Source organism: Rissa tridactyla, chromosome 8 (assembly GCF_028500815.1).
Source record: "Rissa tridactyla isolate bRisTri1 chromosome 8, bRisTri1.patW.cur.20221130, whole genome shotgun sequence".
In the NCBI taxonomy this organism is placed as follows: Eukaryota; Metazoa; Chordata; class Aves; order Charadriiformes; family Laridae; genus Rissa; species Rissa tridactyla.
In genome coordinates this window covers 21,219,988-21,243,111 of record NC_071473.1, presented here as the reverse complement: position 1 = coordinate 21,243,111, position 23,124 = coordinate 21,219,988, and the positions used below count along the sequence as shown (strand labels likewise).

The 23,124-nt window shown below is 50.9% G+C and overlaps 1 long non-coding RNA gene across 4 annotated transcripts in view; it reads left to right on the top strand.

Annotated features, from left to right (window-relative positions):
* The window catches only part of LOC128914010 (uncharacterized), a 46,651-nt gene extending 26,534 nt beyond the window's left edge, over positions 1–20,117 (top strand). Inside the window, exons 3-6 of one of the 4 annotated variants that reach the window (XR_008468150.1) lie at positions 560–3,007; positions 14,273–14,309; positions 14,701–18,696; positions 19,014–20,117. This is a non-coding gene — a long non-coding RNA (uncharacterized LOC128914010). Of the gene's footprint in view, positions 1–559; positions 3,008–14,272; positions 14,310–14,700 lie in introns of all 4 variants that reach the window. The other 3 variants (XR_008468149.1, XR_008468147.1, XR_008468148.1) reach the window with 3 other exon arrangements.
* The last annotated feature ends 3,007 nt before the right edge of the window (positions 20,118–23,124 follow it).

Genomic DNA, 23,124 nt, shown 5'->3' with positions numbered 1-23,124 from the left:
TTGAAATGCATTGGTGACACATTTTTAAAACACCTGCTTTTGTGTTGGAGACGTGATTATACTTACCCAGACTAAATGGCTGCGGGGAAGGTAAAGATGCGGTACCAGGCTGCGCAATTGTTAGCACGGGGTTGCATTTCTGATGACTCAGAAGGGAGCTCAGCTGCCCCTCAGCTATTTGCAGATCCAAAGATCAGTGCTACTGCGGTTATGAGCCAGGACTCTGAGTATCGCATTGGGCAGAGCTGGGACCAAAAGCTCAAGTCTCGAAGTGCGTATAAAAGCAAGCAGCCGAGGGTTCCCAAGTGCCAGGTTTGCACAGGGCGCTCGCAGGCAAGTCACAGGAAAATAATAAGGTGGATGCTAGGTATGGGATTCTTGCTGCTTGCCTCTGTTTCTTTCAGGCCATGGGAGGGTCCAGGGGGAATTAAAAATTTCAAGCCTTTGTTTGAACCATCTGCAGTAGATCAGGAATGAGAGGTGAATGTTGTGCAAAATCAGAGGCTTTACAACTGCGGGAGCTGGTGATGCTGCGTATCTTATACTTTCTGATTTATAGTTCCTTCCTGATCTGGAGTCTTCTATCAAATATCTTTGTATGCGAAGCCCGAGGAATATTTGATGGGAAAGCCCATTTTCTTGTGGGACGTGCCTGTGAGCCCTCTCTATCAGGTAACGGCAACTGCAGAGCTCTTGGCCACCAGAGTAGACCAGGATTACGCAGACACAGGACTGGTAAGCAGTGGTCACTAGATTGCGTAGCTCCATGACCCACCCCTATGCCTGCAGCACCCTGGGTTGCAGAGCTCATGTACTCGCTCGATGTATTTAACCTCAGTTCTGGGTACAGTGGGTAGCTTCATGCTGTGCTCCAAGTTCCTGGGCTATGTTTGACCTTCTGTCCTACATGGGGTCCCTTCTTCTGAGGTCTCTTAAGAGTTGGATGTGTCAGCCGCCCACACACAGTTGTAACACCCTTCCTTCTTGCCTTTCGTTTTCTTTCCTGAGAAAATAGGGTTAATGTGTTTTTTCATCGCTCCTTTTGCCCACCCCTGATAACTTTCTAGCCTGATGTCTGGTTGCAGCTGTTCGTGCCAGAGATCTTAAAGATAACAAGTTCCTATCAGCTTGATATAAATAGATGGCCAGCAAGACTTTATTTTTGTCCCTCTATGCCAAGGGAGTTCAATCCTTATCAGTCCAAGAGCATCTGGGTGTGAGAGAACTGAGGATGAGAGAGACGTTATGAATGGGGAAAACTGCACTTGAAGCCAATAGCCTACTGCATCCTGGAGAATACCCCCATGATGTGTAACTCCATGGAAAATGGAAGTATTGCAGGCTCTGCTACTGGATGAGCACTGGGTGAGGCTTTCTTTCACTGCAGCCTTTCAGGAGAGGCTGGAAAGAGTGACGTGCGTGGTGTTGCTGGCCTGACTCGGGGCAGAGAGCTCAGGGGCAGGAGCCTGGCAATGGAGCAGAGGGTTGCAACCTGCTTCCCAGGGGGATGAGGCTGTTTTAGCCTCTGGATGGTTGACGGGGCAGCTTTTCCCTTCAGCAGCACTCGCTTTCCCTGGGTGATAGCCATTTTTTCTAGGATGGTCCTCTGGCTCCTTTCCTGCCCTCTTTCCCTTCTGCAGGAAGCTGTTTAATCAAGGGTGTATCAAAATCCATCTGTCTACGCTGGTGTCAACAACTCGGCTTCAGGGACATTTTAAACAATTTTCTTTCCACACCCTGTAATGGATTTCATTACTGAGGGGATGGAGAGCAGAGCTGCAAAGGTATTTTAATTACAGCTGATTATGGCATCTTGCAGGCTCGCCCTGTCAGTTGTTCTGTCACAGCACCATTTAGAGCCCACTTTCTCCAGCACAGGCATGCTGGCTGGGGTTTACTGATCACAGAGGAAAACACTGATATTTCACTCCTGACATCACCTTGGGGCTGTGTCTTCTTTCTCTACCTTGTTTTTGTGGCATCGGCTTCTTCCACACTAGAGGATTTCAGTCCTTCAATATAACGTCACTTAGAAGCAGTAAAAAACACAGTCACCTGCCGTCTTGTGTGGGCATAGTATCTGGGCAGTGCAGAGGTGTTTTGCTTGTTCTTAAGAGAACCTGCCTTACTGCAAGGGAAAGGTTCCTTTGAACCCTTTCCCCAGCTCACATCTTGGGTTCACAGCCCGTCAACATAAAAAGGGCTTCCCTTTTTCTCAGTCAAGCAGGGGAAGACGGAAATGCTGTCTCCAGCACAACTATTAGGGGGAAGAAGGAGGAAATGAGATGTGGAAAGCTGCTGGTCTCGCCGGGCTGAAACACCCCGATCAAACCCATGGGGGTGGATCAGCGAGTGGGGTAAGTCCTGAGATGAGCAGGAGTGCAGCAGGCGCGATGAAGCACACTTTTGGAAGTGCCCGCTCACCAAACCAGAGGAACTCCAGCTGGGGACACATTGAAATGCCAGTAACTATTGTGTCTTTACATGGCTTTAGGTTTATTTTCATCAGCGCTCAGGGCAAGTGGTATCTGCAGCGCTGCCTGCATGTTTCCTGGAGCATTCAGCAGGTAGGGGCTCTCAGTGCCCATGCGTTGACCTGTGTTTTCAAAGCATTTAGCACGCAAAAGGCAGAAACTGTTTGAATCTAACCTGGAGTTTGGAGGAAGGAAAGTCCAAGGAGGAGGAGGAGGGCAGAGTTAAGGTAATTTTTTTGTGTGTGTGACTGCTAATATGTGTTTCCCTTCTTGCCAAAGCTTTTGGTTCTGATTTAATAGGGAACGTAATCCGCAATATCCACAAGTTTTCAATGTCGGAAGGTGTTTTTGTTCCTAACAACACTCATCTGTGTCGTTTCCTCCTCTTAATAGGTATAACTTCAGCTGCAAATTAGAGAAGTGTTTTGTTTGTGATTCCTAGGTGCTCCACACTTGATGCATTGTCTTCCTACAGAGGCAGGGCAAACCCTGCTCCTCCCTTCTGGCCTGGGTTGCAATGATGGATTAAGTAGGTAAGTAATAGAGTGGTAATGAGATAACCACTGACATCAAGCATTAACGTGGGAATAAATGAAGTTACCATCCAGAACTAATGGCCTGAACTATCACTGGGTTGTAATTAATGAATGTGGTGGCTGAGATTTACAAGGATATTTTAGGATGCTGCTTGCATGCAGCTTTGGGTTTTATGGCTTGGTTGGAGAGAAATCAATTAATGCCAGCAACTTAATGAATGGGCAGAAGCTGTTCTTTGTCAGTTTGTAGTGCCCCTTTTGTGGAAGAGGCTAGACTGGCACTGTCTTTTCTTTGCTTTGGGAGTGGAAGAAGGTAGGATGCTGTGGCCTCTGACTCCAGGTCACTCTGTAGTGGCTAGTAGAGATATGTTGCAAGGTATCCTGGAGGTCTTGTTTCTTCTTTTTTTTATTAGGGCAGAGTAGCAGGAGCCTTTGTGGAAACAGTACATCTGAAGCGAGCCCATGCAGCAGGCTAACAAGTTTGCTTGTAGAAGGGATTGATGATGACGGGGATTCTCCATCCAGGACCTCTGAACTGAGCAAGGACCAGCTGCCCTGTTTTGCCCTATGAAGGCAGGATATCTAGTTCCTTTTTCAGGTCTTCTCCTCCCTGTGGCTGTGGTCTTACCCCCAGCATGTCACCTCCTCCCTGGCTCTGGGGTCCTGTGTGACCCAATGACTGCTTGCACCTAGTACGTGAGCCTGCTGGAGCTGGAGTTGAGGAGTCCAAGCTACACACATGCCGTGTGCCCAGGCTCAAGGGGTCTTGTCTGAAGAGCTGTCTCTCCCTGCTTCCATATCTTTCTAGGCATGTGACCCTGCTAAACCCTTCTGAGATGTGTGAATAACACTTTTGAGGTGGTTGCTAGGCTCTTGCAGAAAACACAGCAGAGCAGTCAAAATTCTTCATGTTAATTGGTAGGAATACTCCAACCGTCTAACTGCTGCCTCCCTCATCTTCCCATGGCAACACTCTCTCTACAGCAGCCCAGGTGCTTGTGGTTGGAGATAGAGGGATTTTTTGAGCCCTCTGTCTTCCAAATTGCCCCTTGGAGCATGGAGGGAACATCTGTACTTTTAAGGTATGGACGTCATGTGATACATCAAATAACTTCCCTTGGTGTAACCATATTCCTTTTTTATGCTGTCAGAGACAGAAAACTTTGGAAACATGCGTGAATTGAACCCTTGCATTTCTTTGGTGGAAAGAGCTGTTGCCCTGATTTTTTTTTAACGGGGAGAGAAAGGCGCTGAAAGAGTCCTGAGTTTCTCTTCCTTCTCAAGAGTGTTTCTCTTCCTTCCCATGGCCTGAGCCATCACTCCTTTCTGTGAGCTGGAAAAGGAGAGGGACCACAGCTCACAGCATCAGGTGAGCAAAGGGAAGAACGATCTCCTCCTCTCCTGCAGAGCCAAGCCAGGATGGTGGCTGGAAATTGCTGGAGATGAGAACAGGGAGAGTGGACAGGAGAGAAGAGAGTGGCTCAGGCATTGCATCATCCTCACCTCTGTCCCCAGCTGTGAGTAAAGGTGTGTGGGACACATGAGACAGCACCAACAGGGGCACTGCCTGTTGGGCGATACCCAACTCTGCCAGCGTGGGCCGAGTTGGGTATCGCAGAGCAGAGGGCCGGTGCGGAGGACAAAGTGTCCTCTCTTCCTGCTCCCCGCCTCTCTGAAACATTCTCCATGCGTGTTCTAGAACCATTACCTCTTTCAGGCCTCATTTTGTAGGCATTTTTAATGATTTCAGGGGAAAATGAGACTCAGGTGGCCAGTGACAAACCCAGCCCAAAGCCGCCCAGGCTTGGGGAGGTTGCCACTTTGCCTGGAAGCATTATGTTTCCTTAGTGCGGGTTCAGTGGTTCCCTCCCATGCTGAACAGGAGGAAGAAATTTCCACCTGCTGGACCAGCACAAGCCAAGACCCAAACTGAACAAAGAACAGACAGTGTATTCGGGAATATGTAAATCCTCCTCCCCCCGCCCTGGGAATTTTACTGCCCTCAAAAAAGTACGCAGTGTGGCTGTCATTCCCAAGGAGCCCAGGCAAGCCATTATGTGACAAGGGAAAATTACTCAGGCTGTTTTCCAGAAGGCAAATGAACAGGAATTTTCCTCCGACCGGTTCAGGACAAAGTTAATGTAGGGAAAGCCATTAAAATTAATGCTGGTAAACAAGGACAAAAACCAGCAGGGCCGTAACAAAATTTGGACCAGATTGGGTTTTGCAGCTGTTGTGCTGCGTGCTGTCTTAAAGGCAGCAGGCAAAGGGAGGGCGTAAGCTGAGCTCAGAAAGCTCTTGTTGGAGGGGGCTGTGAGCTTGGGGTTGGGGGCATCTGGGCTCCAGCACTTTAATCCACCTGGGGCCACTGTCATTTTCTGGGAAGCATTGATGCTGTTTCGTCTGATGGTCATTACATCTTGTATCTCTTCACGTAATGGTTATCTGCCATCTTCCAGAGGCTGTCCTCAACATTCAAGTCTTGCTCGAGGGCTCTGGGAACGTGCCCACGTGTGGTTGCTGGCTGCAGGTGTTTTATGTGAGCGTGTTTGGGAGTAGACCTCGGGCTGTTGGGACAGTGACTTGCTCCAAGAAGTTGATCCTGAGTTCAGCTGGAAAAGGTGCAAAGGGGAATGGCGATTCCCTTCTCTGTTTTGTCCGCTCCAATGGGAGTGTGCTCAGGCTGGGCAGAGGGAGGGTTACTGGGGATGTGGGCCAACTGTACTGGGAGGAAGGCTCAGGTTTGATACCTTGTCTCAGGTTACTGGTTGGTACAGGCTAAACAGGGACCAGAGCATCCCAGGGAAAACACCGTAGCGCAGGAGCTGTGTGTTACTGTGCTCTTCTGGGTCAATGTCTTTTTCCAGCCCCACAGCGTACTAACATAAGCCAGTCAACTTCTCCAAAACTTCTGGCACCAGATACTCAACTGACTTGATGCTTTGGAGTAGGTCAAACTTTTCTCCAGTGAAACTGCCAGCAGGTTGCTGACTCAGAGGTGCTGCAGGTGAGGTGGGCAGAGGTGGAGAGCTTTAGTTTGTCTTACATGAGACATTGCCAAAGAATCGAAGTGACGGAATTATTTTTTGTGGAAGTGACTGTGTGAAATATTTCTTCATTTTGGTTATTTGAAAACCAAAACTGTTCATGGGTTTTAAAATTCATGTCCCCTCCAAGTTGCTTTGTTTTGTTTCGTTCCTTATTCCCTCTCCCTTATTCCTTAGAGGGAACCATTCGAGCCTACACAGTGTGTTATTTCTTGAGGAAATGCAATCGTTTTCCAGTCAAACCTAGGCTGGAAATGCTTCTGGTGATTCATTTGTCTGAGAAATTTAAAAAAGCTGGTGTGGAACATAAACCAGGCTGGTTCAGGGAGAGCTTTCTTGTGTTTGAAGACCCACTTGAATGGCAGAGTTGTTTCAAAAGCTTTTTACTGGAAAAAGAAAAATTTATAGGTGTTGTTTGGGATACTTGGACTCCGGCCATTCTTCTGTCGCACCTTCTTGTCTGGTACCAAGATCTGGAGCCTGGCCATCCTGGTCCTAGCTTCCCATGCATGCTTCATTGCAGAGCTGTGCCACCTCTCTAGAGTCCTATGTGTTGAGCCCTTTGCTCTGTAGGGCCACCACTTCTGCAGAGTGGGATGGAGGTGATGCCATCTTTGCCTTGACTGTACTTTGTATGGAAAGTCTTTCCCAAGAGCGAGGATCATATGGGTGCAGAGCTACGTCTTGAGTGCAGCAGGGACCTTCTGCTATTGCACAGTGAGGGGTTTAGATCCTACACCATCGTTATACGTCTACTCAAGCTCCTCACCACCAAGAACCTCTTTCTGAGGTTTCCCAACATCCATCAAGGTTGAGAGCCAGGCACCAGAAAGGCAGATTCAGTGGTATTAGCCACCGCAAAATCCCCTGCAGAACGTCTCTCTTTGGCCTTCAGTTTCCCCACCTATAAAACATGCTTGTTTTAACAGCGTGCTCTTCAAGATACGGCTTTTTGTTCCCTTGTACAACGAGGAGTTGTGGAAAGCCACTAAGCAACAGCTGAAATCAGATAAGCTGCTCTGTCACATCCCAAGAGTAATCGTGGGGTTTGGGCTCTGTTTTTATCCTCTCCGTGGCGTGTCCCAGAGCTAGCCTGATTGGAGGCAAAGCACATCATGGAAACAGGACTGTGCTGGAAATGCTTGGGCAGCGGGGATGCTTCACCTGGGACAGGAGTGGTGGCATGTGCCCGTGTGCCTGGAAATACAGCAAGAAGTGGGCTGGATAGAGGAGACCACCTACTCCTGTTGCTGGCTGCCCCGACCACTCCGCTGTCTAGCGCTGGCCAGATCCACCGCGTAAATGCTCGTCTCCAGTCCTTGCCTTCTCTGTGGCCCACAGGCTGCTTCTCCTATAAATAGCCCAGTGGGAAGCAGAAAACAGAGCCACCGCAAATGGCCCCCAGTTCCACATGCAGCCATGTGTGAGATCCCAGATAGGGGCTGTCAATTCCTCACCTCGAGCCACCCGTGAAACCTCATTAAAAATGGTGTCCTCTTCCCTCACCCCCGTCACCCCCTCCCTTCCCACTTCAACTTGCCTGCATTTAAGCACCCTTATTAAACATGCACTTCTAAGCAAGGAGCGCTGACTTCCCCTTAATTGAGGCATAATAATTAGAGCATTAACACATTAGGAGGGTGAGACAGCATGTTTAGCTTTTGTGATTAATTATCTGAGGATTGTAATAAGTTGTTAAGACATTAATTACTCTGGCATGTTTATTGCTCTTTATTGCAGAACAGACACTTGGTAGCAGCAAGTGCTGGTACGTCTGGAAATACAGCAACAAGCGGGCTGGAGGGAGGAGACCACCTACTCTCTTACAAAACAGGGAGCTGCTGGTGGTGGGGACATCCTCCTGGGTAAACCTTCATAACCGAATAGGTTTATTTCTCTTCCATCTCCAGGAGGTCACAGATGGATAGAAATTTTATGTGAATCCCTTAGGACAATCTAGGACCTGGAAGGTCCTTTCTGATCTTTTCATGTGGATTTTTCTCTTCTTCCAATTGAAGTGTTTCCTTCCTGATGGTTTTAGCTCCCCCTCATTTGGATCTTTGTGTTTCCAAATCTGGTCAGTGTGGCTCCGTCTCTGTCTTGATCTTACCAGGAAGGTTGTCTGTATTGATGCTGTCTCACGTGACATCCTGGTCTCTAAATTGGAAAGGCATGGATTTGATGGATGGACTACTCAATGGATAGCGAACTGGCTGGATGGCTGCACTCAAAGGGTTGCGGTCAACAGCTTACTGTCCAGGTGGAAACCAGCGATGAGTGCTGTTCCTCAGGGATCAGTATTGGGACCGGTGCTGTTTAACATCTTTGTCGGTGATGTGGACAGTGGGATTGAGTACACCCCCAGCAAGTTTGCTGATGATACCGAGCTGTGTGGCGCGGGGACCTGGACAGGCTTGAGAGGTGGGCCCGTGTGAACCTCATGAAGTTCGGCCAGGCCAAGTGCAAGGTCCTGCACCTTGGGATGCACCTGGGTGTTGTGGTTTAGCCTCAGACAGCAACAAAGAACCACTCTCCGTGCCCTGCCCCCCCTCCCCTGGCAGCTCAGACTTCACATGGCTCACATGAGATGGAATACCTGTGTCCCAGCCAGAGCCTGGAGAGAATTAACCTTATCTCCGCACGAACCAGGACACTGGGTCACAGCAATCCCAAGCACAAATACCTGTTGGGCAGAGAATGGATTGAGAGCAACCCTGAGGAGAAGGACTTGGGGGTGTTGGTGGATGAGAAGCTCAACATAAGGCAGCAATGTATGCTCACAGCCCAGAAAGGCAACTGTATCCTGGGCTGCATCAAAGAAGTGTGACCAGCAGGTCGAGGGAGGTGATTCTGCCCCTCTACTCTGCTCTGGTGAGACCCCACCTGGAGTACTGTGTCCAGCTCTGGAGTCCTCAGCATAAGAAGGACATGGATCTGTTGGAGTGGGTCCAGAGGAGGGCCACAAAGATGATCAGAGGGCTGGAGCCCCTCTGCTGTGAGGACAGGGTGAGAGAGTTGGGGGTGTTCAGCCTGGAGAAGAGAAGGCTCCGGGGAGACCTTAGAGCCCCTTCCAGTACCTGAAGGGGGCTACAGGAGAGATGGGGAGGGACTCTGCATCAGGGAGTGTAGCAACAGGACATAGGGTAACGGCTTCAAACTGAAAGAGGGGAAATTTAGATAAGATATTAGGAAGAAATTCTTTCCTGTGAGGGTGGTGAGGCACTGGAACAGGTTGCCCAGGGAGGTTGTGGCTGCCCCATCCCTGGAGGTGTTCAAGGCCAGGCTGGATGGGGCTTTGAGCAGCCTGGTCTGGTGGGAGGTGTCCCTGCCCAGGGCAGGGGGTTGGAACTGGATGATCTTTAAGGTCCCTTCCAACCCAAACCATTCTATGATTCTATTAAAGACAGGCTGAAGTTCGGAGTGTCAAGAGTGGCCAAGGAATGAACCAGGACTCCAGTTTCCTCCCTCACCACTCCATTGGGTGAATTTTCTTCTGGAGAATTGGGAAGTAGGTTAGGGAAGGGCGTTGCTCCAGTGTCAGGAGAGGTTTGGCCTGCCATAGACTGCTCTTTACGCAACAAGCTGCTCTATGGTCCCTAGAGAACTCCATGCTGGTCTGTCGGATTGGGTCTAATGGCAAAGTTTGGGCATGGAGAAGGAGTAGGTCTTGTATGCACCTGAAACACTGACAGAGAGAAAAGGCAGCCAAATCAGCAGGAAGACATGGTGGGCCTGTTCTCGGCCTTCTCCTCTTCCCATGAAATAGTCATGGTGCCAGACTCTCCCTGCCCCGACCTCCCTCTGCAGTTATCTGTGCTGGGGAGAACGTGGGACACACGGTGGCAGCCCCGGCCACTGTCACAGATGAAGAAATTTGGGAAGATGACGAAAGACAAGACTGTGGGGAAGCTATGGGTGCGCTGTGTTGATACAGATTTCCTGTGGGCCCCCTGGACCTGATGTTTCTGGTTTCTAGGCTGTTGCTGTATCCTCATGTTATTGCAACACACTCTTGTGTCTTGGGACAGCAACTGGTGGATGCGAGGGGCAGGAAAGGGCTTCTCTTGTTAGAGTTAAAACATGCGACGATCCTGACCCGTCTTTGTCCTCCCAGGACTGACCCGGTGGTCTCTTTCCCTGTGGCTTCCACCACCTCGAGCCAGTGTCTGGGGAGGAAAAACCCCTTCCCTGCGTACAGGCCGGGATCCGTCTTGTGTCAGCTGGATGAAATCTGCTGCCTTCAGACCCTCGGAGCCCCTGCCTGCCTCTCGCTAGCCCAGCCTGGATTTGGCGTTCACTGTCAGGTCCCTGCTTTCTGCATTCAGAGCATGGAAAGCATCAGCCTGGCAGTTCCTGCTCCTAGGGACAAAGCAGGTCATGACTTGTGCGTTTTGTCATTAAAAAGATAATTTCCTCTAGATGTGTGCAATAAGACAATGGTACTGACCTGTGATCCTGGCATTGCTCACCATTAATGATTTCCCTTTGCAGGTAATAAGCAGCAAATGTATACATTTTGGGGAGATCTGAATTTTTTTTTTCCTTGTAAGACTGCTGTCTTCCTAGGCCAGACTTAATTAGGAGACTTCATTATTTCCTCATATGTAACTTGACTTCCATTGAATGAGAATTGTTCAGTGGATGGGGAGCTGCAGAGCAGTGCTGCAATATTCATATTGTTTTAATTGCAACATTAACATTTCATGCCGCTCTTGGCATATTTTCAGGTGTGGCCCTTCAGCTCAATGCGACGCTGTGAAAGGTTGGATCAGAACAATTAGGATAGAGTGACTGGATTTCTGGATTTTCTTTATTTATTTTTTTTTAATGAACGCAAGCCTGGATTCAATCCCCATCACTCCTTTTGTTGGGCAGAACAGGGAGTCAAGCATCCCTGAAGTGTAAATCCTTTTTTGGAATAAAGGATGTGCTGTAGCACATGTTTAAATTCTCTTTTTGTGGAGCTGAAGCCCCACCGGTACATGTGATACGTGATCCACCGGACTGACGGCACCTCCTGAGACGTGACCTTTATGAGGTGAATCAGAGAAGTCTTGAAACGCGTCTCAGCAGCTGGGCCATGGTCACACACGAGCTGGAGGGAGAAAGGCTATTTCCCACTTCTCAATTACTACCAGGGATGCCTGAGTTTGGAAATGACCCTGTGAACAGATGATGACTGGCCCAGTGCAGATCCTGAAGGAGCACAGGGATTATCCTGTTCTGTTCCCAAAGTGCAAAGTTTGGCTTTCTTGCAGAGGGGTCAGGTGCCACTGAAATGCTGGGCTCAACCTTGGCAAGCTCTGGTCACCTTTGCTGCTTTGCCATGTAACATATGCTTGCCACCAATTGTTCCCATACCGGAGAGTGGTGGTGAGTGATGGGAGTTCCCAACAAGAGTGATTCCAGATTCTGTCCTGAAACAGCGTAATGAGGGTCTCCTAATTGGGTCACTGAAAGGAGATGAGCAAGGAAAGCAAGCCAGCAGTCTAGTAAATGGCTCCTTGGAGTTGCTCTCCGGAGGCCGTATCACACCGCATGATGTGCAAACTGTTTAGTTGACTTGAAAGGAGAACAAAGAGGCCGTTGCGTCCCCTTCAGACCCTTTAGGAAAAAGAGGAAGGGTCACTGGGGCTCCCTCTGTCCTGCCGGAGGAAGGCTGAGCTTTGCGCCCACGCTGCAGCCTGCCAGCTCTGTGCTGGCACCAGCTTGCAGATCTGTACTGCGGCTGGTGAGTGGGCCTGGTCTGCAGCAAGGACCTGTGCGTGGAGGGACAGGCTCCCTCTGTCTGACAGTAACAAGTGCCGCTAATCAGTTAACCTGCTAATGGGTAGCTTGATGTGTAATTGATACTGCCGTGAGCTCCCTGCGTGGCTGCTCCGACTCTGGGCTGCCTCTGGCTTTTGCTGGCAGCAGCCCATGGATGAAATATCTCGCTGGAAGGGGAATTCTCTGTCCGTGTGATGGAGACGCGATAGGAGGGTTGCGGGGGCGAGGGAGCCACTCTGCCTATCGGTTCTCCTCCTTGGAGCTTCCGTTTTAGGGAGCATCTGAACTGTAAGTCAGTCTGGGATGGCAATTCAAGCTGGAAGTTGCAGCGGGACCTTGACTTGGTCACTGGAAGAACGGCAAGGGAAGAGCGCACAGCCCGTTTCCAGAGGCTTTCCAGAGGCTTTCCAAAGGCTGAAGTGACATTTTATCTGGCTGGCTCTTCCATCAGCCAAACATGTTCAGAGCCTTCTCCCTTTAGTACTGTGTGCGGAGGGATCCATGAAGCCTCATCTCCCGTGGATGTATAGCGTGAATTTGGGTTATCTGGTGTCTAGTAAGCTGCTCGTGCTGAATGGAGCATCTCCCCTTACAAGGATATTTATAGCATCTCTCACTCCCACGCAGATTGTCTGATGTATAATAAGGGATGATACACTACAGTTTAGAAGGTGGTAATAATGTCTCTCCTCTGTTTGACAGTCTGTTCCCATGAAATTTATAGACTCTGACTGTCTCAGAGACCTCTGTCTCTCTGTCAGATCAGGTTGAAATCTGTTTGCAGTGTCAGAAGTTGCTGGGGAGTGGGCAGAGGACAGACTGATGTGGCAGGATTGCATATGCTTTGCACTTCTTAGAAAATCAGGCTGAAAATGTGCCCAGCTCTGTTTCCTGCAGATCGGGGTAGGGGGGCAGCGGTGGCTCAGATCACCAAACTGCGAGTTTGGGAAAGCAAGCTGGTTGTGTGGGAGGAAGGCGATGAGCTCAGAGACTACCCAGGAGAAGAATTGTTCTGCCCCCAGCCGTCTTGCGCGGGCTGCCATGCTGCGGGCTCTGCAGGCACGTTCGAGCTGCCTGGGGCGACGAGCAGGAGCGCAGAGTGTGGCCTCTTGTGGAAAACGGCCCCTGAGGACTATCAACGAGCGAGCCCAGAGCTCCTGGCTGGTGTGAAGAATCGCCCAGCTGAAGGACGATGAATGCCACAGCAGGAGACAGAGCATTTCTCTGAGGCCATTCATCCCCTTTATCACCCCGCTAACAAGCCCCAGAGCGACTTCAGAGACACTTCTCCGGAGCAGCTCCATCCCTCAGCCCTGCTAATGGGCGGGTGCTGGAGGTCAGGGACACATCGTGTGGCAGAAGTACTCGGGTCGGGGTGGGGGGGGGGAAACCACAGACCACCCCCAAGTCATTGTGTCCCCCCCCCGCCTCCCCAGATAACGACCCTGAGTTTGGGTGTCAGCAGTAGGGACTGTGCAGTGGCTCTGGCTTTGCTGGCGTGGAGCATGTGCCCTCCTTTGAGCCGTGTGGGGTGCCACCTCAGAGATCTGGACGTAAAAGCCAAGCATTCATCTTTTCTAAAGTACTTTTGGGCAGGAAGAGCCCTGCAGCACCCTTAGGAGGATTGCTCTATCCTAACTCCCAGATTTAAGATTTATAAGGTTTATACAAGACTCAACGGGAGTTTGGGGCCGCCGGCACGGAGGGAAGTTGGTTCTGCTTCGCTTGCAGCACAGCTGAGTCCGTGCGTGAGCCTTGTGCGAGGAGGAGAGGGCAGGAGTGATGTGCTCTTCGTAAGAGCTAATAAAAGCTAATGCATCCCTTTGCTCCAAGACAGGAGGAAGCATTAGTGGCTGGCTGAGTGCCTCCTCCTCTGCGGCAGCGTGCTGGGTGCCTCTGCCTTCCCCCTGGCTGGGAGCAAAGCGTGTCCTCCCGTGGAAGGGAAGGCAAGAGCTGTGCTGTCTGTGACTGCGTCAACAGGCAGCCCGTGGTGCTGTCAGTGGCTGGCATCCCACCTGGGAATTAAAAACAGTCAGATAACCTGGGCAGGTGGGTCTGGCAATGAGGATGGACATCCCTCAGGCAATTTCCCATGCTGGGCTTCATCTCCAAGCCAGCACCTCTGCCCCAGGGCTTGGGCCACAGCTCGTGAGAGCAGAGGAAAACACTGTCCGTGATTTGACTGGGCTACAGGAGGCCCCCAAAAGGGTGATGGCTGTTTGTGCCCAAATAGGCAACCAAATAGGTTCAAATACCTTCAACGAGCACCTGTGCGCTGCGCGTGCAGGTATGTGGTGTGCCACCCTGTGTGCTCACCTACCAGAGTGCTGGTGTCTGGGGTGTGGTGCGCAGTGAGTAAGCATTAAGTAGAGCTAATTGCCAGTGATTGGAAGGGTTTTCTTTTTCATCGTGTGTGTTTTCTTCATTTCTCCTTCTTCTCTTCCAGATTTAGCTGTTGGAGGATGCATTTTGTGTGGTCCATGGTAAGCACCCCACGTCCAGGGCAGACAGGACTGGGAGAAGATGGGGGGGAGGAGAGAAAGCAAACAGGAGGCATTATATTTTGTTTGGCTGTCCTCAACAACACGGGTGGGTTTTTAGGGACAAAAAAGGAGGACGAAAGCCGCAAAGCCTTGCAGGTGGAGGGTGCAGAGAGCGCCATGATGGGTAATTGGTTTGTTCCAGCGAGGGCAGAAACAGCAGGAGAGCAACAGTTGGTGGGGATGGTCTGGAGCACGTTTGCAGAGCTGTGGCTTTGGAGCAGAGGAGAAAGATTGGCGTGTCATGGAGCCAGACATCTCCTTGAGTGTGAGCAGCACACCAGCAAGAGGACTGTAATCCTAATTTTTTTTTCTCTCTGTTCTTTATCGGTAGGTCTTCAAGCATTGTAAAAGGAAGCTGACACTACAAATTGGAAAACTTAACATCTTGAGGCTTCAGAGACTAGCTCAAAGCCAGCCAGAGGAGCCAAGGCCACCACTACTGAGTGCCGAGCCCCTGTCACATGCTCACCTCCCTGGACCCAAATAGTGTGCACTCCGGACCTTGGCCGTTCTCCTAGGGCTCTGCACTGGCCAGACTGATGATAGGGAGCTGATTGGAGGCCAGCCATGTCCCACAGGGTGGCTGCAGGACATGTTGCCTCCTGTGGCCACATGTGATCAGCTGGACTGCCTCTGGGAGAGAGGCAAGCCCTTTGACGCGGGCTTGCATTTATAGGGGTGCACTCTGGTCCCAGTTGGTGAGGCCCTTGTTCCTGCCCTGACCCCTCCCTCTGTCTTATGGGGGGAGTTCACTTACCACCTGGAAACATTTGGCGCTTTTTCTTCTTTTGCCAGCGCTGTTAAATGTCGAGTTGAAGGGAAACACCATACATCACCCTCCTCGTGGGCTGCCATTCAGCCAAGAGTAACAGAGATTAGCCTTCAATCACGCGGGGGCTGGAGCCGAAGGAAACCTTCCCGAGGACACGCTGGAGAAACATTTTCATTAGCAGAGGAGAACCCGACAGAGATGAAGTGCCCCTTCACCTCAACTGCTGGACCTCTCCCCTGCATGGCATTAACAGGATGAGGAGATGCTAACTGAGGAGCTGGTGCCAGCTGCAACACTTTAAGTGCCGTCTGCATCCAGATGTAAGAAACAGCTGTGACACTGCGAAGCAGTGCTTTTGTAGCCTGGCGGGGGTGGCTTTGGTTTTTCTCCTGCCTACCAACAAGCACTCGCTGCTGGAAGCAAACTGGCTCAGTCCATGCTGTCAGTTGAATGGAGGAAATGGGTGGCAGGTTGTGAGCCGTGTACCTGAGTGGGTACCCTAGCACGGGCCAGAAAAAGATGTCCTTGGGTGATGAGGTCCATAGTTCCAGCGGGTGTCACGGGCTCTGCCTCCTGCAACACATTTTGCAAATTTTACAGGGCTGCCTTTGTGTGGTAGTGAAGACTTTCTCTGTTCCACAGCCCACTGTTGCAGGCACCTGCTCTTAGTCTGCGTCCCCCGGGGCAGTTGAGATGCCCAGGATTCACTTCTGCCATTGATGTCTCTGTTGTGTTGGAGAAACACACCCTGCGCCCCAGCTGGGTGCCTGGCACAGACCTGTCTGTGCTGGTTACCGGGAATTAGCCATCAGGATCCCTGCGGTTGGCCTCTGCCATCCCCCACCTTGCCCCCCTGGGGCTGGCGTGCTCCTGACAAAGACAGGCTCCGTCCCTTTCACTCACAGCTGAAGGATGCCTTGCCTGGTCCTATCTTGCAGGTTGGAGGGAAATTGTTTTAATTCATATGGCACATTCCTTTGTGGAGGGAAAAAAGAAAAAAAAAACCTAAAACCCAAGGGAAAAAAAACCAACAGAAACTCTGGCCGTTCTGGGTATTTTTAGCTCTTTGCAAAGGATCATCTCTTTCTCCTTTCTCTCTCTCTTTTTTTTTTTTCTTTTTTTTTTAAAAAAACCCCCAAAACTCTCTGAAGACCATTCTCTCTTTGGGGCTGCCTGTGATACTGTATTAAGATCACATCTCTGCGACGAAGGTAAGCAAGGGCTCAGCACTCCCCAAAGCTCCAGCTCGCAGGATCCTCGTCTCCACACCTGGCTCTCCGGGTGCCCACCACGTGCGCAACTCCCCGAGAAGAGGCTCTCTGCGTGGGAGGGTGACAGGCTCAGAGATGTTCATGTCTTCTGGGATGGGTTTTATCAGGAACGTGCTTTTAGCTTTCTGAGAGGGAGGCAACGCAACCTGGCAGCTAGGGAGTTGGTTTGGGACACAAAATGGGTGGCTTCTGGTTTTGGAGCATTCTGAAGTGAAGATACCTCACAATTCCTTCTCCTCCCTTTCAGAACAGAGAGCAGCCAACATTAGAGGAAAACCTGGCTCCTGAGCATTTTTCCCCCCGATCTCTTCACCTGGATTGTTTTCCTTTTTCTCCTACCATCTCAGCTGGCTGAGTTTCGGTGCCAGCCTATTGAAAGGAAAGGCACGTGTTGGCTTACGGAGGGAGAGAGACCTGAGACAGGATAAATCTGGAGGCAATGAGATTGGGGGGAGGCAAGTCAGCTGCTCTGACACTTTTATTATGGAGCCAGGCTGCTCGGGAGTGAATCTTTCTTGAAGCATGTGTTGCTGGATGACATTTCTACCAGGTCCCGGCAGTAATCTTCGCCAAGCCTCGCTGCCCAGCCCTCTGCTTGCCTATTCTGGGGGCAAGAGGAGCGAACGTCAGCTGGAAATGCCACAGGTAGCAGGGCTTGATGGTGCTTGATGCACCTCCGATGAGTCTGAAAGCACCTGGACATTTGCACCAGAAACTCTTCAGGCTTTGGTGACTTCAGGGAATGCACGTGTTGTTTTGCAAGGCAGGTGTCGGCTTCTGCTTGTGTTTCTCATTTCAAAAATGAAGAGGATACAACAGAGATCAAAATGAAATTCTCCTCGGAGCTGCCCAGAGGATGGATAACTGCAGGGAAAGAATTCTCCATGGCTCTGGAAAAGGAGGGTCTACTTGCTTAGTAACCTGGTCATGAGGTTCTTGCTCTGCATCATGCAGAGGCTGGAAGCCAGGGGAGATTTGGGGTTACAAAGAGAGCTGGGTAGAGTTTGCTGTCCCCTCCACTCCTTCCCTGTCTCACTGTCAACTTAGATTTCACATCAGGGGGGTGATGTTGTGGCTGGTGGTGACAATAGCAGAATGTCACTGGCAGAGGTGAAATCTTTCCCTCCGTGAGGGTGCTTCTTCCTTTCCCTTCCCCTTGGCTTACATCAGCAACTGCTGGCTCCCAGTGCCAAGCGGGGCATGCATACATGCTGCCCAAGGGATGATGTATACTGTGCTGAGCATCACTTCTCCTTGCTGTGTCGGTAAGCATCTCTGTGTCACCGATGCCTCTTTGCTGCGTGGTGACCGGGGACAGAGGGCGAACCTTTGTCACTGTCTGAGACAAATCAGGGCCATTGGGAGCTGCCGTGTTTGCCATCATGGGGAGCATTGCACGGAGTGGTCCTTTGTCATACTGGCACCCTTATAGCAGCAGGACATCTGCCAGGGATGTCCCTTCAGAGCCCTGGGGGCCATCCGTATTCTTGGGAGGCCAGGCCTGAACCGAGTGAGGGTCTGAGGGGCAGACAAACGTGTTAATGGTTAATGTTCTCTGCAGGCTGTCTCTCACCTCCTCTAAACGGGAGCTAATCTCGTAGAAGAGTGCCTGTGCCCGCACTGCTCCAGCAGCCCCTCTGCCAGCCTTCTGCTCTCGAGGGCCAGTTCAGCAAAGCCTTAGTGCTGTTCTGGGTCCAGCTTTCATTTTCCAGCTGGTTATGGAGGAGAGAGTGAAGGTAGCTGCTGCTGCCAGGCCATGCTATAAAACGGAGGCAGGAGATGGGCCTCTTAGTGCACGTAAAGATCCAAGAGGCTAATCAGGTTCTGGTTCTCTATTAGCCCTGATCCTGTCTTGCATCTTTTCCAGCTGATGCCTGAGCCTGTCTTTGTTCTGGGGGTTTTTTTTTGTTATTTTTTTTTCTTTTTCCCTTTTCCCCCTCACCTTATGAAAAATGGCTTTGCCATCTGCATCTGTCAGGAGTCCGCCGAGCTGGGTGTACGGCTCAGTGAATATACAAATGTGCGGTTGGATTGTGGCCCCCTCTGGCAGGCCGGAGACGAATACCAAACGTGCAGGGAGAAGAGTGCGTTCCCTTCCTTCGTTGCTGCTGCCTCTGATGGTTGTTTTTCTTATCCCAAGGAAGTGTGAGAATCGCCTTTGGGAGCAGTGCTTCCTTCTGTTCCTGTTCTGCCTTGCCAAGGTTCAGTTCTCTGCCATCCATCATCAGACAAGTCCTTTCCTCGCTCCCACATCTCAGCTGCTGATGAGAATGCCAGGGAAGAGGTAAACGTTTCACTCTGCTTTTTCCTAGCAACCTTTTCCCTCTCCCTTTTGTATCTCACCTCCCAGATCCATTACAAGCCAATTGCCAGGCTGGGGCTTGAGGACACTTGCCTTCACTTGCTGGTCCAGCTGGTCTTTTTGAGAGAGGTAAGGATGAAGTGAAGGAGAGGGTAAGGTCTGACCTTACCCGAGTGGCTTAAAATGTAATTTTGAATGGAAGTTTTCAGCAGTGTTGTGTGGGACTCCACGTATGAAGTGCTGCAAGCACCCAAGCACTCCTACACGTCTTGGCCTCACTGCATCCCCTTTCGCTGCAGGTGACCAGAGCTACGGGGCTCTGCAAGGAGGAGTGCACTAGCTATGAGATGCTCACATGCTGCAACTCTGCAGTGTCACCCGGGTACCCAAAGGGAGATGACAGCCTGCCTTGACACCCATGGATTTGCTCATGTCCTCCTGCCTCTTGGTTCCCTGCAGTCTGGTACGTGAGCTGCTTCACTGGCCTCAGTGTACGAAGAAGCTTTCAGCCGGGTGGGCTCAGAGGAGCAGGCAGGCAGAAAATGAGTCTCTCCGTGTTCTTGCCACAGCTATCTGGTCAAGGAGGGGAGGTTCCTGGGAGGGCAGACCCCTGCTTTGGCAGGAGGAGAGAGCAGGCATCTTGAGCTGAGCTGTTTTTTTGACAAGCAGATGGATGTTCAGCGGGGGCCCAAGAAAACCCTCTTGCTTCAGGCGAACTGTGAGCCCTCCAAACCAACGCACTGTGCTGATGCGAAAAAAAAGCATCACTCCATGGATGCTCAGCCTGAATTATGTCTTTCAGGCGCCTGATTTGGGGAGCAGCAACCGTCCCCTCCTGGCACCGGGCAAGGATACAGCAGCAGCCATTGAGCAGCCAGGAGTGGGGAAGGCGAGCGATGGCAGGTTCCTCTGGTGTCTCCACACCGCAGGGCTCTTGGCGAGCAAGTGCTCATCTGCTTTGAAAGCTCTTACTGCTCCTGCAGGTGGGATCCAATTTGTCTGCTTTCCTGCCCAGGTGCCATCTGTTTGTAGGATTGCCTGTGCGGTGGATGAGCGCGACGGGGATGGCGAAGGGAAGGGGCCGCTGGGGTGGGAGAGATGAGCCTAAAACTTTTCTTGGGTAACTTCAGTGCTTTTGGCTGCCGTTGCTCCCTCTCCCCTGCATCGCGGCAGGGAAATCGCAGCCTGTCATTTGCTCTTCCTGGAGTGTGATGGGGAGCCGAGGCACCACTAATAGCAAGCTATCATTTTAATGCTAATTTCCTACTGTTAGCTCAGGCTGGGGGACGCTCAGCCTGGGTGTCGGGAAGCCATTAGCAGATGGTGAAGGGATGGTTCTGCACCTCCAGAAGGGACTTCCCGAGGGCAGATGATGAACCGCCACTGGGAAAACTGTTAGCACACACTGGGGTCAGTCTCTGGTGGACGTGGGAGGGAGGGAGAGGGACAGGGAGAGGGATGCTTTGTTCCAAGTCATCTTCCTGTGGGGATTTCTTAAGCACTTCAGGCTTTGTCTTGAATTTGATGTTTGCTGCTTGTTGCCAGCCCTCAGTGCCTTGTGACCCAGGAGATGCTGACAGCACTGGCTGGGCTGCAGCTGGTGGAAGATCATCCTTTCAATAAAGGAGCCAAGCAGGGGTCATTTTAGCTACTGTCTTTTTGTGAGGAGCTCCCCAATTCAGGAGCCTGGATATCCATGTTGGGCTATGGGCTTCAAGGTGGGCAAGTCTTGAAGCTATTCTCAAGATACCTAAGAGCAAAAAAAGAAACTTGCCCTTTTGCCATAGAAACAAGCTCAGTTGCCCCAAGTTGGAGAGCTGTCAGGAGAAACCAGCAGCTGCATTTGGAGTTATGAAGGAAACTGAACCATCTCCCTGCCCTTCCTACAGGTGGAAGATCCCACATCAGACCTCTTGGTCCATCTCCTCTAACTGTGCTTACCAAGTGGAAGAGCCTGTGCTGCTCCCCAGGCTGGTGTAGTTGCCTGGGAGCTCCTAGGGAGTTTGAACAGAGACAACTGGTTATGGTGTGAGTGTAGGGCCTGTTTGGGATTGTGTTGTCAGCAGCCAGAGAGGTCCCTCTACCATTTCTAGACCTACTTGGAAACTTTGAGACTAAAGGGACATGAGCTTGGATGCTGTGCCTGGCTGGGAAGCAACTGGTTGCCTGTTACTGAGGGATGGCATTGTTTTAAGGCAAGGGCCCAGTAATCTCCTGGTCCTTGTTGTGACACACCTCCTGAGGAGCCACCAGCCTGTGCTGATCTAGGCCCTTGCCTTCATCATTTCATATGGAAGCATACATGGATTTTTTTTTTTAAGATCACTTAAAGGCCATCTTAAAATTGTTTTGCCATCTAGAAGGGAGGCAGTGAAGGGCCAAAAGCAGCCATGATAAAGGGAACAGTAACTGGATAAATGGCAAAGGGATGGGAAGCCAGGAGGGGGACCATCCTGCCAGGGGGACGTTAGCACAAGGTTACGTTAGAACAGCAGCATTGTTTGCTGTGGTTCCCAACTATCATATCTGCCCAGGGGTGGAGTGTGACTCACTAGTTTTTAGGGAGCTATTTCCATCTGAAAAAATGGCTCCTATCTTTTCTAGAGCCTCTTCTGCACCTTGAGCAAGGCGAGGGGAAAAAAAAAAAAAGTGAAGGGCTACTTTTTCCTAGCTGAGAAGAATCAAACTTTCCCTCAAGTACCTGAGTGAGGAAATCAGTGCCTTATGTATTTCCGAGAATAATACAATCAAGTAGTTGAGGAAAAAAAATAAAAAAAAATAGCGTTGCTTTTCCCAGTTCAGCACTCTGAATAATGAGCCTACAAGGCGGAGGGACGGCTCCCGGGAGAGACGCCCGGGTACAGGAGATGGACACAACAAGTGTCTCGCATGGGCCGATATCTGAAGCGATCTCTCTCTAATTTTCTACATCAGTGAGAACCCAGCGCAGTGCCATCAATCATAGTCAGCCTCCCCTCGGAAAGCCACCTCCTGCCTCGCCGTACTGTGGTGTCCCCTTCTCGGCTTCTGCTCCCAGTTGGGAACCGCAGGTGTCCAGTCCATCAGCACCCGCAAGCGCATTCTCTCCCAGGGGGTTTCTTCTTCATCATGGCTGAGCCTGCTTGTGTTTGTGCCTTTTTCTTTCCTCCACCCCTGGCATCTGTTCCTTGCTGGAGCTTTATTTCCAGACTGTGTCTCCCCTTCCCGGTGTCAGAAAAAGCCAAATACTCCTTTTATCTCCAATGAGGAGAAGGTATGGAGCTGCCTGTCCTGGGATAACAGCCCTTGCCTGCTGCCTGGAGGAGGGATGGGGGTGGTTTTGGTGCCTGCTTATCTGTGCGTAGGGAGGTTGGACTCTACAGCTCCCCTGAGGCTATTCCTGCAGTCATGGTCATCAGGGCACGTTCTGAGGATTGCTGGTTCCTTCACAGCCCCAGCTCCGGGCAGGAAGCAGCTAAGGGAGCTATCTTTCATGCTGGGCTAGTGGTGCAATGCAGCAGCTCTTTGTCTCTTGGTTTCTCGTTTTGTGAAGTCCTCTGCTCCTTACAGGCCCGGCTGTGTTTCTGCCAGACCCAGGGGCACCTTTTTGGTGGGAGCACTGGTGGTGGGCGTTCTCCTGAGCAGGCCACGACCAGATGCACTCCTAAGCTGGCCAGAAGGCTGTGCTTATGGCTGTTTCTTCTATGGCAACGTGGACACAGCTGGTGGGTTTGATGGCTCTTGCTTCTCCATCTCTCTTGTATGCTAGACTGGATGCTCTTGCTCAATTGTGGCTTTTGGACCTACCAAAGCCTGATGGCAGCTGTCATGTCATGAAGGTGGTTTGCAGTCCCATTTCTGGTTCCATGGGCTCAAGCACCAGCTAGAACCAAGGACCGTGCTTCTTGATTGAGAACAGCCCTGGACAGAAGCATCTTCTGAATAAACCCGTGCAATTGGTACCTGCCTCTGTCTTTTATCCTGGCTTCTCAGAGCTGCCAAGCATCCTTGACCTCTCTTTCAGGCATGGTTTCCTGCATGTGTTAACCCGGCTCCGGTGTTGTGGAGCTATTGCTGGCTTCTGTTATAGCTGCTTTGTTTACTTCCCAAATGCCTGCCCTTTCTGTAATGAGCCGCAATTCACCCTGGTTTATACAGTACTCAGAGATACCTGGAGCAAGGAAGGTGTGTTATTAAACCACCTTCTAGGCTGCTCTGCGGACCAGGGTTGCACATCTCCTGGAAATGTAAAACAGGGAGGACAAGAGGGATGAGATTGAAATGGGGAATAATTACCTAGCAGGGCAAAAGGGTCTGACTGGGTTGGAAACTGCTGGGAGCTGACATGCAGGTGCAGATGAACGGCTACGACAGGCAGGCAGGGCGGAGGGATGAAAGATGGTTTTTTTAAAGCATCTGCTTTCGTCTCTT